We start from the raw sequence: 10777 nt of genomic DNA on the forward strand, positions 1-10777 counted from the left end.
TGCAGTATTTGTCACTGTCTGCGCTCAAGTTTTCATCTGCCGACAGACCTGGAACAAAGCTGTGCTCCCCAAAAGCAAGCTACAAATGCAAAGACAAAGAAATTGTATGTCACAGATCATCAGCCAATCTAATTATTTGGCTAAGACGATGTAACTTTCCAGCAGGAAAATAGCATTTAATTAGGCTGGCATGAGCATTATAAGCAGAAATAAAATGAGAATTCAAACAAATGACACATATGGGTATAATCTTTAAATAACAAATAGCAATTCCAATAGTACAAGTAATTTGTCAAAATGTTATCACCTGCATCAAAAATAAAGGAAGAAAAAGTAAAGTTATACTCCAGAATTGTACTTTTTTCAGGGCCCCAGCCTGGAAAAATCTGCAAGAATTGTGGCTTAATGGTCAAGTCATCCCAAGATCTCTTGAAGTCACGCAATAAGGAAGGGGCCAGAAAGGCTCAAGAAAAAAGGCAGCAGGAATCAAGCAGGAATCAAGCTCCTGAAACAATTTCTCTAATTTATGCCACGTTCACATCCAAAACACCTATGGGAAAGAGAGTGGCAAAAATCCAGCCAGATGAATCGGGCTGGTGGCCAACTTTGGCCCACATGCTGTAGGTTAGGCATTCTCACTCTAAACTACAGAGAAATACAAGGTGAATCTACCCTTGGCTTCCCTGTTTTCAGGCTCAAAGACTGGATTTTACCCATAACATCAATCTCTTGGTGAGCCACAGAGCAGCCTCCTGAGAAATCACACCTTTCCTCAGCATTCCTTGGTACTCTGTCCCAAAGTGTCTTACTCTAGCGATTAGGTTGAAGAGCTTCCTCTGGTCCCTATCTTCTAAGGCTTTTCGATTCCCTATTGCTGTCCCTCCTCTTCGTGATTTCTCAAGGTCAGATCTTATTGTGTAAGCACTGCACAAATGAGAACTTGAGAACAAAACAAAAAGTCAGGACTGAGTTCACACCAATGAAGTACCTAGCCCTGACAGAGTCAGGCCCTGAGATGACAGACAGTAGTAGGTTGCAGAGAAGCTGACTGGACAGTGGATGTAGGAGCTGCAAAAGGAGAGGAGAGCTGTGAACGCAGCAGGCCACTCTGGTCTTGATTTTCTTTGCAGGTAACACCACAGTCCTCAGGAGTTACACTTGACTTACACTTCTGCAGAGAACTGGATCCTTTAGCACTGCCAAATTCCAACGAGCAAAGATAGATGAGGTGCTCAGAAGCAACAGCATTTTAATGTATAGTATCCAAGCAACCTGATGAGGAACACCAACTGTGCTGCTTTTAATACACAAAGACTGCAAAGGTAGGGGAGAAAGGGAGGAAAAAAGCTAGCAGAGGGGTCGGACTCCCACTTGAAGCTTGAGCCTACTTCAAAGGAAATGATGTAGCCAATCTGATCAGATGACCCAAGATCAAAGTGCGAGGAATCCAAAAGAATAGCTGAATTCACCTGATAGACAGATTACAAGCTCCAAAAAGTAAACATCCCCAAAAATACAGAGATAAGCAACCCCAATTTATTGTTTGTTTATAGAACAAAGTTACATGTTCTATTCCCCCTGTGCCAGCATTACCAAGAAGATGTTTTCTGGAAACCAAACACATTGAGGAGAAGAATCCACCAACTGAGAACTTCGATACCAACCAGTCTGAACCCTCAGATGTTGGAGGATCCCAATCCCCTTCCCACTATTGTGGGCTATTGCTGCAGGCAGAGGACCAACACTCCTGGGCTGGTTGGAGGATCCCAATCTCCTTCCCACCATTGTGGGCTATCGCAGGCAGAGGACCAACACTCCTGGGCTCAAGCTCCATTCTTAGACTCATTTGCCCTGCTCTTGTGTGTTCAGAAATTTCTATACGGATTATGGATACTTCATATTCACACAAAATATGAATATTTATATGGAGTGCAAAAGTGAGTGTTGTTCACATTCAATATACAAAAAAAACCCTACTCGCAGGTACTGTTCTGTCAGGTACATATGCCTATAAAATGCCTTTAAGTTCCTCATGATAAATTAGAAATGTGCAGCTATGCACTTGTCTAGGCTTCCCCACTCGTCTTAAAATACATGGTACTTTACTACTGCAAAAGCGTGAGTTTGTCACTTCCCTTAAATCATCCCAGGCTTTTAGTGTCAATTCTCATTTTGCACAGCTGCAAATGACTCAGTTGTCATTGGAGACAGATATAGTCATGACCATTTACAAATGATTTATTTCTATAAAGTACATAAAAACTACCTAGGTTTAGTATTCCAGTGGTGCAGCTATGGAAATAAAGGAAAAGATCATAATTTCTCTGACTAATGGAAAAAGAGAACCTTGTTTTCTAAGAACTATTGATAAACTGCATCTAGGCTTTTTCATATTTTTAAAGGGATTAAATAATCAGATCGTTGAAGGGGGTGGAGGCAAAGACCACTATGTCAGGTTGGGCTTGCTGTCCATCATGTCTGATGTCCCATGCAAAGCAATCAACCCTTGATGATTAAAAAAGAATTTTTCATCTTCTACCAAGACCAAACAAATCTTTAAGTCCTCCTGTAGGTCTCGATGCACTAAACCAGCTGGAAAAATGTTGTGTGCTACCTCTGGGATAACAGAGCTAGATTAGACTTTGGACCATTTACATTAGCTAAACACTTCGACTTGGCCCCCTGAGTTAGTTCTAGCAACTTAGAATTCACCCATTTTCTCCTTGTATCCTCCAGTTTCAAAAACATCAGCTCTCTGGAGCCTATCAGCAGTTGCTGAATCTAAACATAACTTGAAGACAATGTAAAATTCTTTCTAGCCTGAAAGAATTTTCACATTTGTGCCAGTTTTGCTAATCCAGGAGATTTAGTCCCTGGTCTCAGATCTTTCCAGATCACTGTCACACAACACAACCTGATGTCCCACACCGTTACACTGCAGTGCAGTGTTCCTTCTTCAAATCCTCAAAACCATATTATTTTTCTTATGAGCTCAGCAGTTTACTGGAGGAAATCAGTAAGTAATTACTCATGTTCTACACTGCCAAAAGCTCATGGTGAAGGCCTGGAAAATTTCCCAGCAGTGAAAACAAAAGCATTTCCCATATAATACAGTGGAACACTTGTCACCAAGGCTCCTCATTTCCTCTAACCAGCTTTCAAGTTAAAAGGTGTCAGTTTGACACCATATGCAAAGCTGCTAGGTACCTAGATTGGAAGTTAGCACTTTTATTCCCTACAGACACAAGAAGTACACATGAAGGTTAGAACAGATGGTGAGAAGTCAGGAAACGTATGTTTTTATCTGGACACCTTCACACTAAAAAACGAAAGAAACCACCTTTCCTCTGTCTCTTGCTACCACTCTTTGTTTCGTATGGTTTAAAGTTTGGCAGGGAAGGAGAGTTTATTCTTTTTACTTTTCTGTTTTTCACCAAATAAGCTGGTTCCATCTCTCCTGGACAAAGTGAGTGAGCCCCATCCCTCCTCTGCTGCTTTCTGTCATCCTTCAGAGGACATCATGAGCAACCAGGGAAGGAGCTCTGCAGTTACATGCAGCGCTGCATGAAACTCTTTAGCAGCTTTATAAAATTGTAAACAGCTAAAAATGGGAGCAAAGGAATCAGAGATTTTAGCAGTTATTGCTTTATGAGTTTTAACTTCTCAAACACCAATTTACAGAGAGACCCAAAAGAGATATAAGCCTTCTAGTGGGACAGCAATAGTGCAGATAGGAGGGGAGATACCCTGTGCTATAAAATACAAAGAATTCAGAAACAAATATGAATGATAATTATGAAAAAAACCCCAAATTTTCCATTTTTGTTAATCAAATATTTTACCTTGAACAAGATAAAAAATTCAAAAAAATTGTCTTTAAATTAGAAATTATTATTCTCGATTGATCAATTTTGGTCTGCTGTTCTCATAAAATTTCAACATTTTGTTGAAATATCAGTTGCTCAATTACTGTATGACTTTGATTAAAAAAGACATCACAGAACTTCACAGAAATCACAGCAGAATTGTTTCCTTTCTCTGTGCATTGGGCTCTCTGCACAGATTCTGCTTTTTACAATATACCAAAGCCCATGATATGTCACCCTTTGTCTCACCTATGGAAGGAAAAAAAAAAAAAGGGTGGTGTGATGTGTGATAAAGATTATCATCCTAGGACACTGCCTCTAACTTCAATCTGTCTCTGTTTCAGCCTCAGGAGGCTGAAAGGCAAAGTTAGAAGTGTTACACTTTACACGCACAAGGATAAAACTGCAAAATGGCTTATTTTGCATGAAAAAAAAATGGGGAAGAAAAAAGTTTCCACAAATGACTACAGCATTTCTGCTGACTGTAATACACACTAAGAGTAAAAATATCTTTTGTCTCTGCATAAGGGTTCATGGAAGTCTGATTCCCTTTCCATAGTCCTCTTCCCAACACACAATAACATCTTCTGGTATTTTAAACAATTTATTTCCCTTCATGCCCTACTCAACTTCCAAATACCCTTAGACAACAAGCAGAGCCTTTCCTTTGTCACTACTTGGCTGCTTTATAAATGCTTAATCTTTCCTTGTGATTCCGTCCCAGCAAATCATTAATTAATGTCCCTTAACTCTCCCTTCATCAGGATGAATCATGAATGCTTGGGAACTACACAGAGGCATGCTTTAAAAACACCGTAATGGCAATGATCCGCTTACCAACTAAATACTAACCTTCTTAATAGCCATAATTGGATTTCAAAAGCAAAATCTTTTGGAAATATATAATTCATCTTAACGGCCCAGGTCGACACTTGTTTGGGATACAGGTAGTTTTCTGCGGCCCAACCAGACTGCAAAGACTTACAGACAACAAGTCCTGCTTCCTGGAGAGCAGCAAGCCATCAAGAACACCACTTCCCAACCTGTAGGTTTGGTGGCGAGTGCTGCAATTCCAGGGATGTTTGAATGTATAAAACTATGCAAAACTGAGCTCCAAAGGCAGATTTGCATTCTACCTGGTTCTGCAAAATTTGAAGCCTTCCAGTGGACTTCAGTTGGACAGGAGCCTCCATTCACCAGGAACATAGTATCTGAAAAACACTCTAAAGCCTAAATTCAGCAGGGTACAGTGGAAGAGTACATCCCAAATCCTCACAACATGAATATTTGCCATGCTGGAGATGGCTGTGATGATACTGAAACTGGAGAAGGATTTCTTGTCTGTTTTTGCCACAGCTTCTGCATGCCTCTGACAGAAGTGACTCATACACATACACTACAACTACAGGACAAAGATCAAAATGATTTGAAAGTCCCCAAATCTTTTCATTAGAATATATTTCTGACCTGATCAGAATCACTTCATGATTCAATGATCATTGTTTTTTCCTGTCTGAAGGGAAAAAAGTGCAACTTAAAAAAAATTATTCACAAGTATGTGTTACTCATCATTAGCTGGGGGAAAAAAAAGAACTATTGATCACATTTTTCTGTTACTACAACATCAGTAGCTGTGACATTTCATTCACAGTTGTATGGAAACAGACTTTGTGATGATGAGGACTTCTGAGTACAAGCTGGTTAAGAATCTTAAAAAATACATGAAGAGGGAGTAGACATTTCTTAACCAAAACTAAGTTTATCTATGGAGGGTGTTGTTCTTCCTGCATTCAAGATATCTTGACTAGTTAAAACCTGAATGAATTGTTTACAATATTTATTGAGGATTTATTCTCTAGAAAAAGTCATGGCTTTCAATTTTTCATTGCTGCCTCTTGACAAACTAAAGGTAAACTAAAAGTATTCCCTCAGATGCATTAAGGTAGAGCATGATTCTTTATGCTCCAGTTACTGGAAAGACCAGAGCAGTGGAAATAACTGAACTAAAAAATTCTATGAAATATAGAGTTCTTTTAGCTCCATAACCTAGGCATCTTTTCTGAAATCACTAGCTTCAAAAGCTTCAAAAATCCTAAGAAGAATAGAAGATGATACTCAGAGAACTGTGTCTTAATAGGCTGCAGGGGAGCTATAATGCACAAGTCTTTTTGCAAGCTTAACTGTTTGACAGGTGCATTCTTAATGCCTACCTCTAAGAAAAGAGCTTACTGCACAGAAACAAAATAGATACCAAACCCAAAAGCCCCAAAAATATAAAAGATAAGAATTTTCAAAAAATATGGAAAAGACACAATCCTTGCTGAACACTGGTTGACAATGCCTATCTAAATTGACCGTTCCAGTCTACATGTTGCAACAGTTACTGTTTTATCTTGAATCCATGGTTTAGAGATTATCTGCGGGGAATAATACAGATCTGTAAATAAATCATTGTTCTTTTTTCAGCCACTGAGACACTTAAAAAAAACCCAACTAGAAATTATACTTAAAGGATATAGAAGAGTTGAAAATCACTCTGTGAAATAAAGAGATGGCACAGTTTACATGGGACAAAGGTAAATGTCAAGCCGGCAGAAAAATACTACATTTGGACTTACTGGGACAAAAAGCTACTCTTCTGCTTGAAAAGTTAGCTGTCAGTATATAAGTGGGAGAAAGAATTTAGGGTATATACCAATAATAAAACTGAATAAGAGCTGAGGGTGAACACAGATTATGAGCTAATCAAGAATATGCAGCAATAACAACGCAAAGACAGCCACAACTCTGGGCTGCATAGGGCAAAACTACTACCACTAGGCAGGCATGTGAATCCTGCTCCACATGACCCAGATCTGACAAGACTGAGAATATCATATCATCATAGCCACCACACCCCCAACACAGCATTGAGACAGGGAAAGGTTTCCTAAAATTAACAACAGAAATGAGCGAAGGGTTAATCTCCCTTTGAGTGGAACATGAAGAGACACACACATCAGTAAGTAACACGAAATAAAATAAATGTATTAAGCAGCTACAAAATGGCCACTGCAGGCATAATACAGCTCAGCTCTGCCAAACCTAACGGCTCAGTCTCTCAAAGAACTCAGCAGGTTTATGCTGCGCTAGGACAATGCTGACAGGCAACTGAAAAACGTGTATATTTGCCTGCATATAATATCATACCTCAGTTGCAACGAAGAAAGATTAAGTGCAGTAAATACATACAACTTGACAAAGTGAAGGCTGAAAAGCAACAAAACAAGACTGCATAAATTAATTATTTACAATAGAATAAACACCACCATGGAGAAAAAAATATTTTCATATAAACAGCGATAATGGTATAAGAAAAAAAAAATGTGTATTTGAAATATCAGGTAAAATTGTGAAAGCGATAAAAATATGGCTTCTGGGGAAGGAGCTGAAACACAGTCACTTCGGTCTTATTGAACCAGATGAAGAAAAACTCTTTGAAACACACACTGATAAAGTAATTCTCTTATTGGATATTCCAGGAGATGTTTCCTACCTTTAACTCCCCTCAGTCTGTGACTTTTCACATTCATGAAAAAGAATTACAAAAACCTCCAGCCTCAAAACCCAGAACACATGCATGAAATACAGAGAAGAAAAGGAATCACTTTAAAATTGAACTTCAATTCTTGGCATGTAAATTTATGTTTCTTTTAGCAACATTGTTTCATAAGTATTTAGCATAAATAAGGTACTCCTAAGACTACACATTTATTTGCTGATGATTTTTATCCTGCCTAAAGTTAATAAAAATAGATATGAACGAAGCTGGAAAAAAATCCAATCATTTCTTATGCACCCAGTCACCAAAGAACATTTGTTAGTCCTCCTTCCCAATACAGTATCAGGTTATAACAGCAAACAGCTGCAGCTACTAATACACTCTATACTGCAAACAGGAATAGAGTGTCTCAATTTCTTTTAAGAAATTGAATCCCTATATGTATGCTTATATATTAAGTACCATATATAAGCATACAACGTTGTCAAAGTGTCAAAAAATATACATTGTGAAAATCTGCAGGTACGCTAATTAACAGTGTTTACCAATACAAGAAACTGGTGACCTGTAACATACAAAGCAAGTTGGTGATATGATGATGATTTTTCAGAAATCAAAAGGCATTTAATAATACTGGCTACTTATAAGTAGATTGCACACGTTTTTACAATGCAATACCATTTTCTCCCTTTTGCAGAGCGGGAAACAGCTAGACGCATAAAATGACTTCCTGAAAGTATTTGACTAGTCCTGTAGCAAAATAAAGATGCGCTATTCACAAGCAGTGCTCCCACCATCAGTCACAACAAAAAGGCCAGAGACTGAAGAGGAATGAAAATTATCATTGTCAATTGTAAGGAAAACATAGAGGGGGAAAGTATGGTGAAGTTGCTGCAGACTAGAGTGGGTCAGAACACACTGCTCTTTTCAAGCCATGCTGTTCAGAAGGCTGTTGTGAAAGAGAAAATTTTTCACATATGACAGCCTTTTGGAGACTAGATGTAGGGCTTTAAGTTCCTTTTTGGCCCTTTTAAGCTCATACAGCGCTTTATCTTCTATGGACCTCCAAGTCAAAAAAGATATTGACTAAACAGATTTTTTTTTTGTAGCCATACAATTCAAAACAATGTTTAACAGCTTCTGTTTTAGTTTCAAGGAAAAAGAAATGGATATAAAAAAAAATCAGAAGTACTTTAAAAGGAAACACAATTGTTACCCCAGTCCTCTGAAAGACTAAGATCTTCAGACCTGCTTCATGAATTTTTGGGTGCTTGATTTCCCCCCAAGTGGCTTGAAAAATCTCACTCTGTTTACAGCTATAAATCTGCCACCCTTCATAAGGACTAAACTCACTTTAAAAATAAATAATTATTAAGAATGCTGTCACAAGACAGGCAGCAATATGTCCCACATGTTATAAAAACTGATCAGCCAATTTTTAAGCATTGTGGACAGGCATGAGCCAAAATGCCCAATTAAAATGTTCTACTGCAGTTCCACATCTCTGAGACAAACTCCTCATTCCCAAGACCCTTTCACAAAAAAAAAAAAGTCTTTTTCTGAGAACTTGCCTTAGAGCAAGAGCACTGAATAGGATTCAGAGGAAGATATTTTGCACACTGTGATACCCAGAATCTTTTTGTCTTTTTGCAAAAGTAAAGTTACAGATAAAGAGAATGAATTCCAAGTCTAATACAAAAATTTATTCTGCCTGTATGGAGCATGATGGGATTCTCTTTCGTCATGTTTCCTCTAAAAGGCCTTCCTGTATAAATAAACAACAACTGGAAACATTCCCCCTAAGTGCCTTGTGTTTATACACTTGTAAAAGAAGTTCACTGACTACATAAATATCCAGAATCTTCAGGTAACTTACTATGTGTCAAATACATTGACAAACCTATTGCTCCTGTCATCAGAGGAACAGTAAGTTTACACTCTTCATAACTCCATTCAAAGAAACTCACACTTTATCTGCAGAGAGGAAGGGGACTTTCCCAGTTTAATCCTAAAGTGAGAGTCCTGATCATTGCATCTCAGCTTGTCCAAACCCCTTTGAATCAGCAATAATTCCTGTTGTCCACAATAATAGTTTTTATTATTATTATTATTAGCATACAGAAAACATATTATTCTTGAGGTTCCTGTTATGCTACATTTGTCATTTATACCTAATCATTTTGTTACAGCTGCTTAAAATAGTATGTGCTACAGAGCCAAAAAAACCCTCTACATTTTTACTTAAACTAGTGCTGCACATCTTCAATTTCCCTGAGGAAGCAGGACAAAGTAATAAGCTTGTTCCCTTTCATTCATGATTACCAAACCTTTCAATTGCATTTATTGCAGCTTCTGCATTTTTAAACACATTGAAATACTGACTCTGCAGTCTAGCCCACAGCTGCTTACAGGAAAGCAGGGTTATATCTGAAGCAGAAAACAAGGCTAATCTTCTCCACCTTAACCTCTACAGAGAAGCCAGAGGCAAGCAGGGTTCTCAAAAAAAGGTTAGATTCATCCATTATGACACCAAAATGCAGTACAAAAATACATAAAAGAAGAGTTACTGTAACACCCGGGGGAGGGAACCATGAAAAGAATTGCACAGCTCTGGCCTGTATTCTTTTATCAATGAATATCCTCAAATGGTCCCAAGAAATGAAGTAGAAAAAAACCTTAGAGGAATATAACACTCATTAAGCAACTCCATTTTCAGTAGCGAGCGAGGGGCTGTCGCAAGTGAATTGTTCTTTGTATTCACTCTTGGGACATTCACCACCTGTTCATTTCCTCCTTCTTTCAGCCAGACGAAGGCTTGGAGTCACTATAAAAGCAGCAGCCTACTGGTATTAGAGCCCGCAGCCACACAACCTCAAGCTGTGATCCCATAAACTGCGCAGGGTGAGCCTGGGTCGCTCTGTGGGCAGGACACGGGGAGGGAAGTCCCCCACCAGCAGCAGGCGATGCTCACCGTGCAGTGGACTGAAGCGGTGCTGAAGAGGTGCACAACAGCCAGGCCTTGGGTCTGGGTACCTCTGAGCACTCCCAACTGCCCCCACAAAATCAGAAATTACCAGCCAATACCTAGCTGGTTCTAACGCCTCCTTTGTGCGGCCATTGCCAAGCGTGTGTGTGAAGCCATGGCTAACGGGAACATGCAAATGCAGAGACTCCTCATGAACAGGCCTCAGCTGTCCCATGTTTTTTTTCAGAGGGAAAGAGACATGACGACTCTGCTGCCTGTGAACCCAGCTAACAGCACACCGCCAAATGACAACTCCTGCTTCCAGGTGCCTTTTACCGATTGCTTTCCTTGTTTCCCAGGGCCTGCTCTGCACTGGACAACACCTCTGCTGCCAGCTCTCCTGTT

Source organism: Charadrius vociferus, unplaced genomic scaffold (assembly GCF_000708025.1).
Source record: "Charadrius vociferus isolate BGI_N301 unplaced genomic scaffold, ASM70802v2 scaffold650, whole genome shotgun sequence".
Lineage (NCBI taxonomy): Eukaryota > Metazoa > Chordata > Aves > Charadriiformes > Charadriidae > Charadrius > Charadrius vociferus.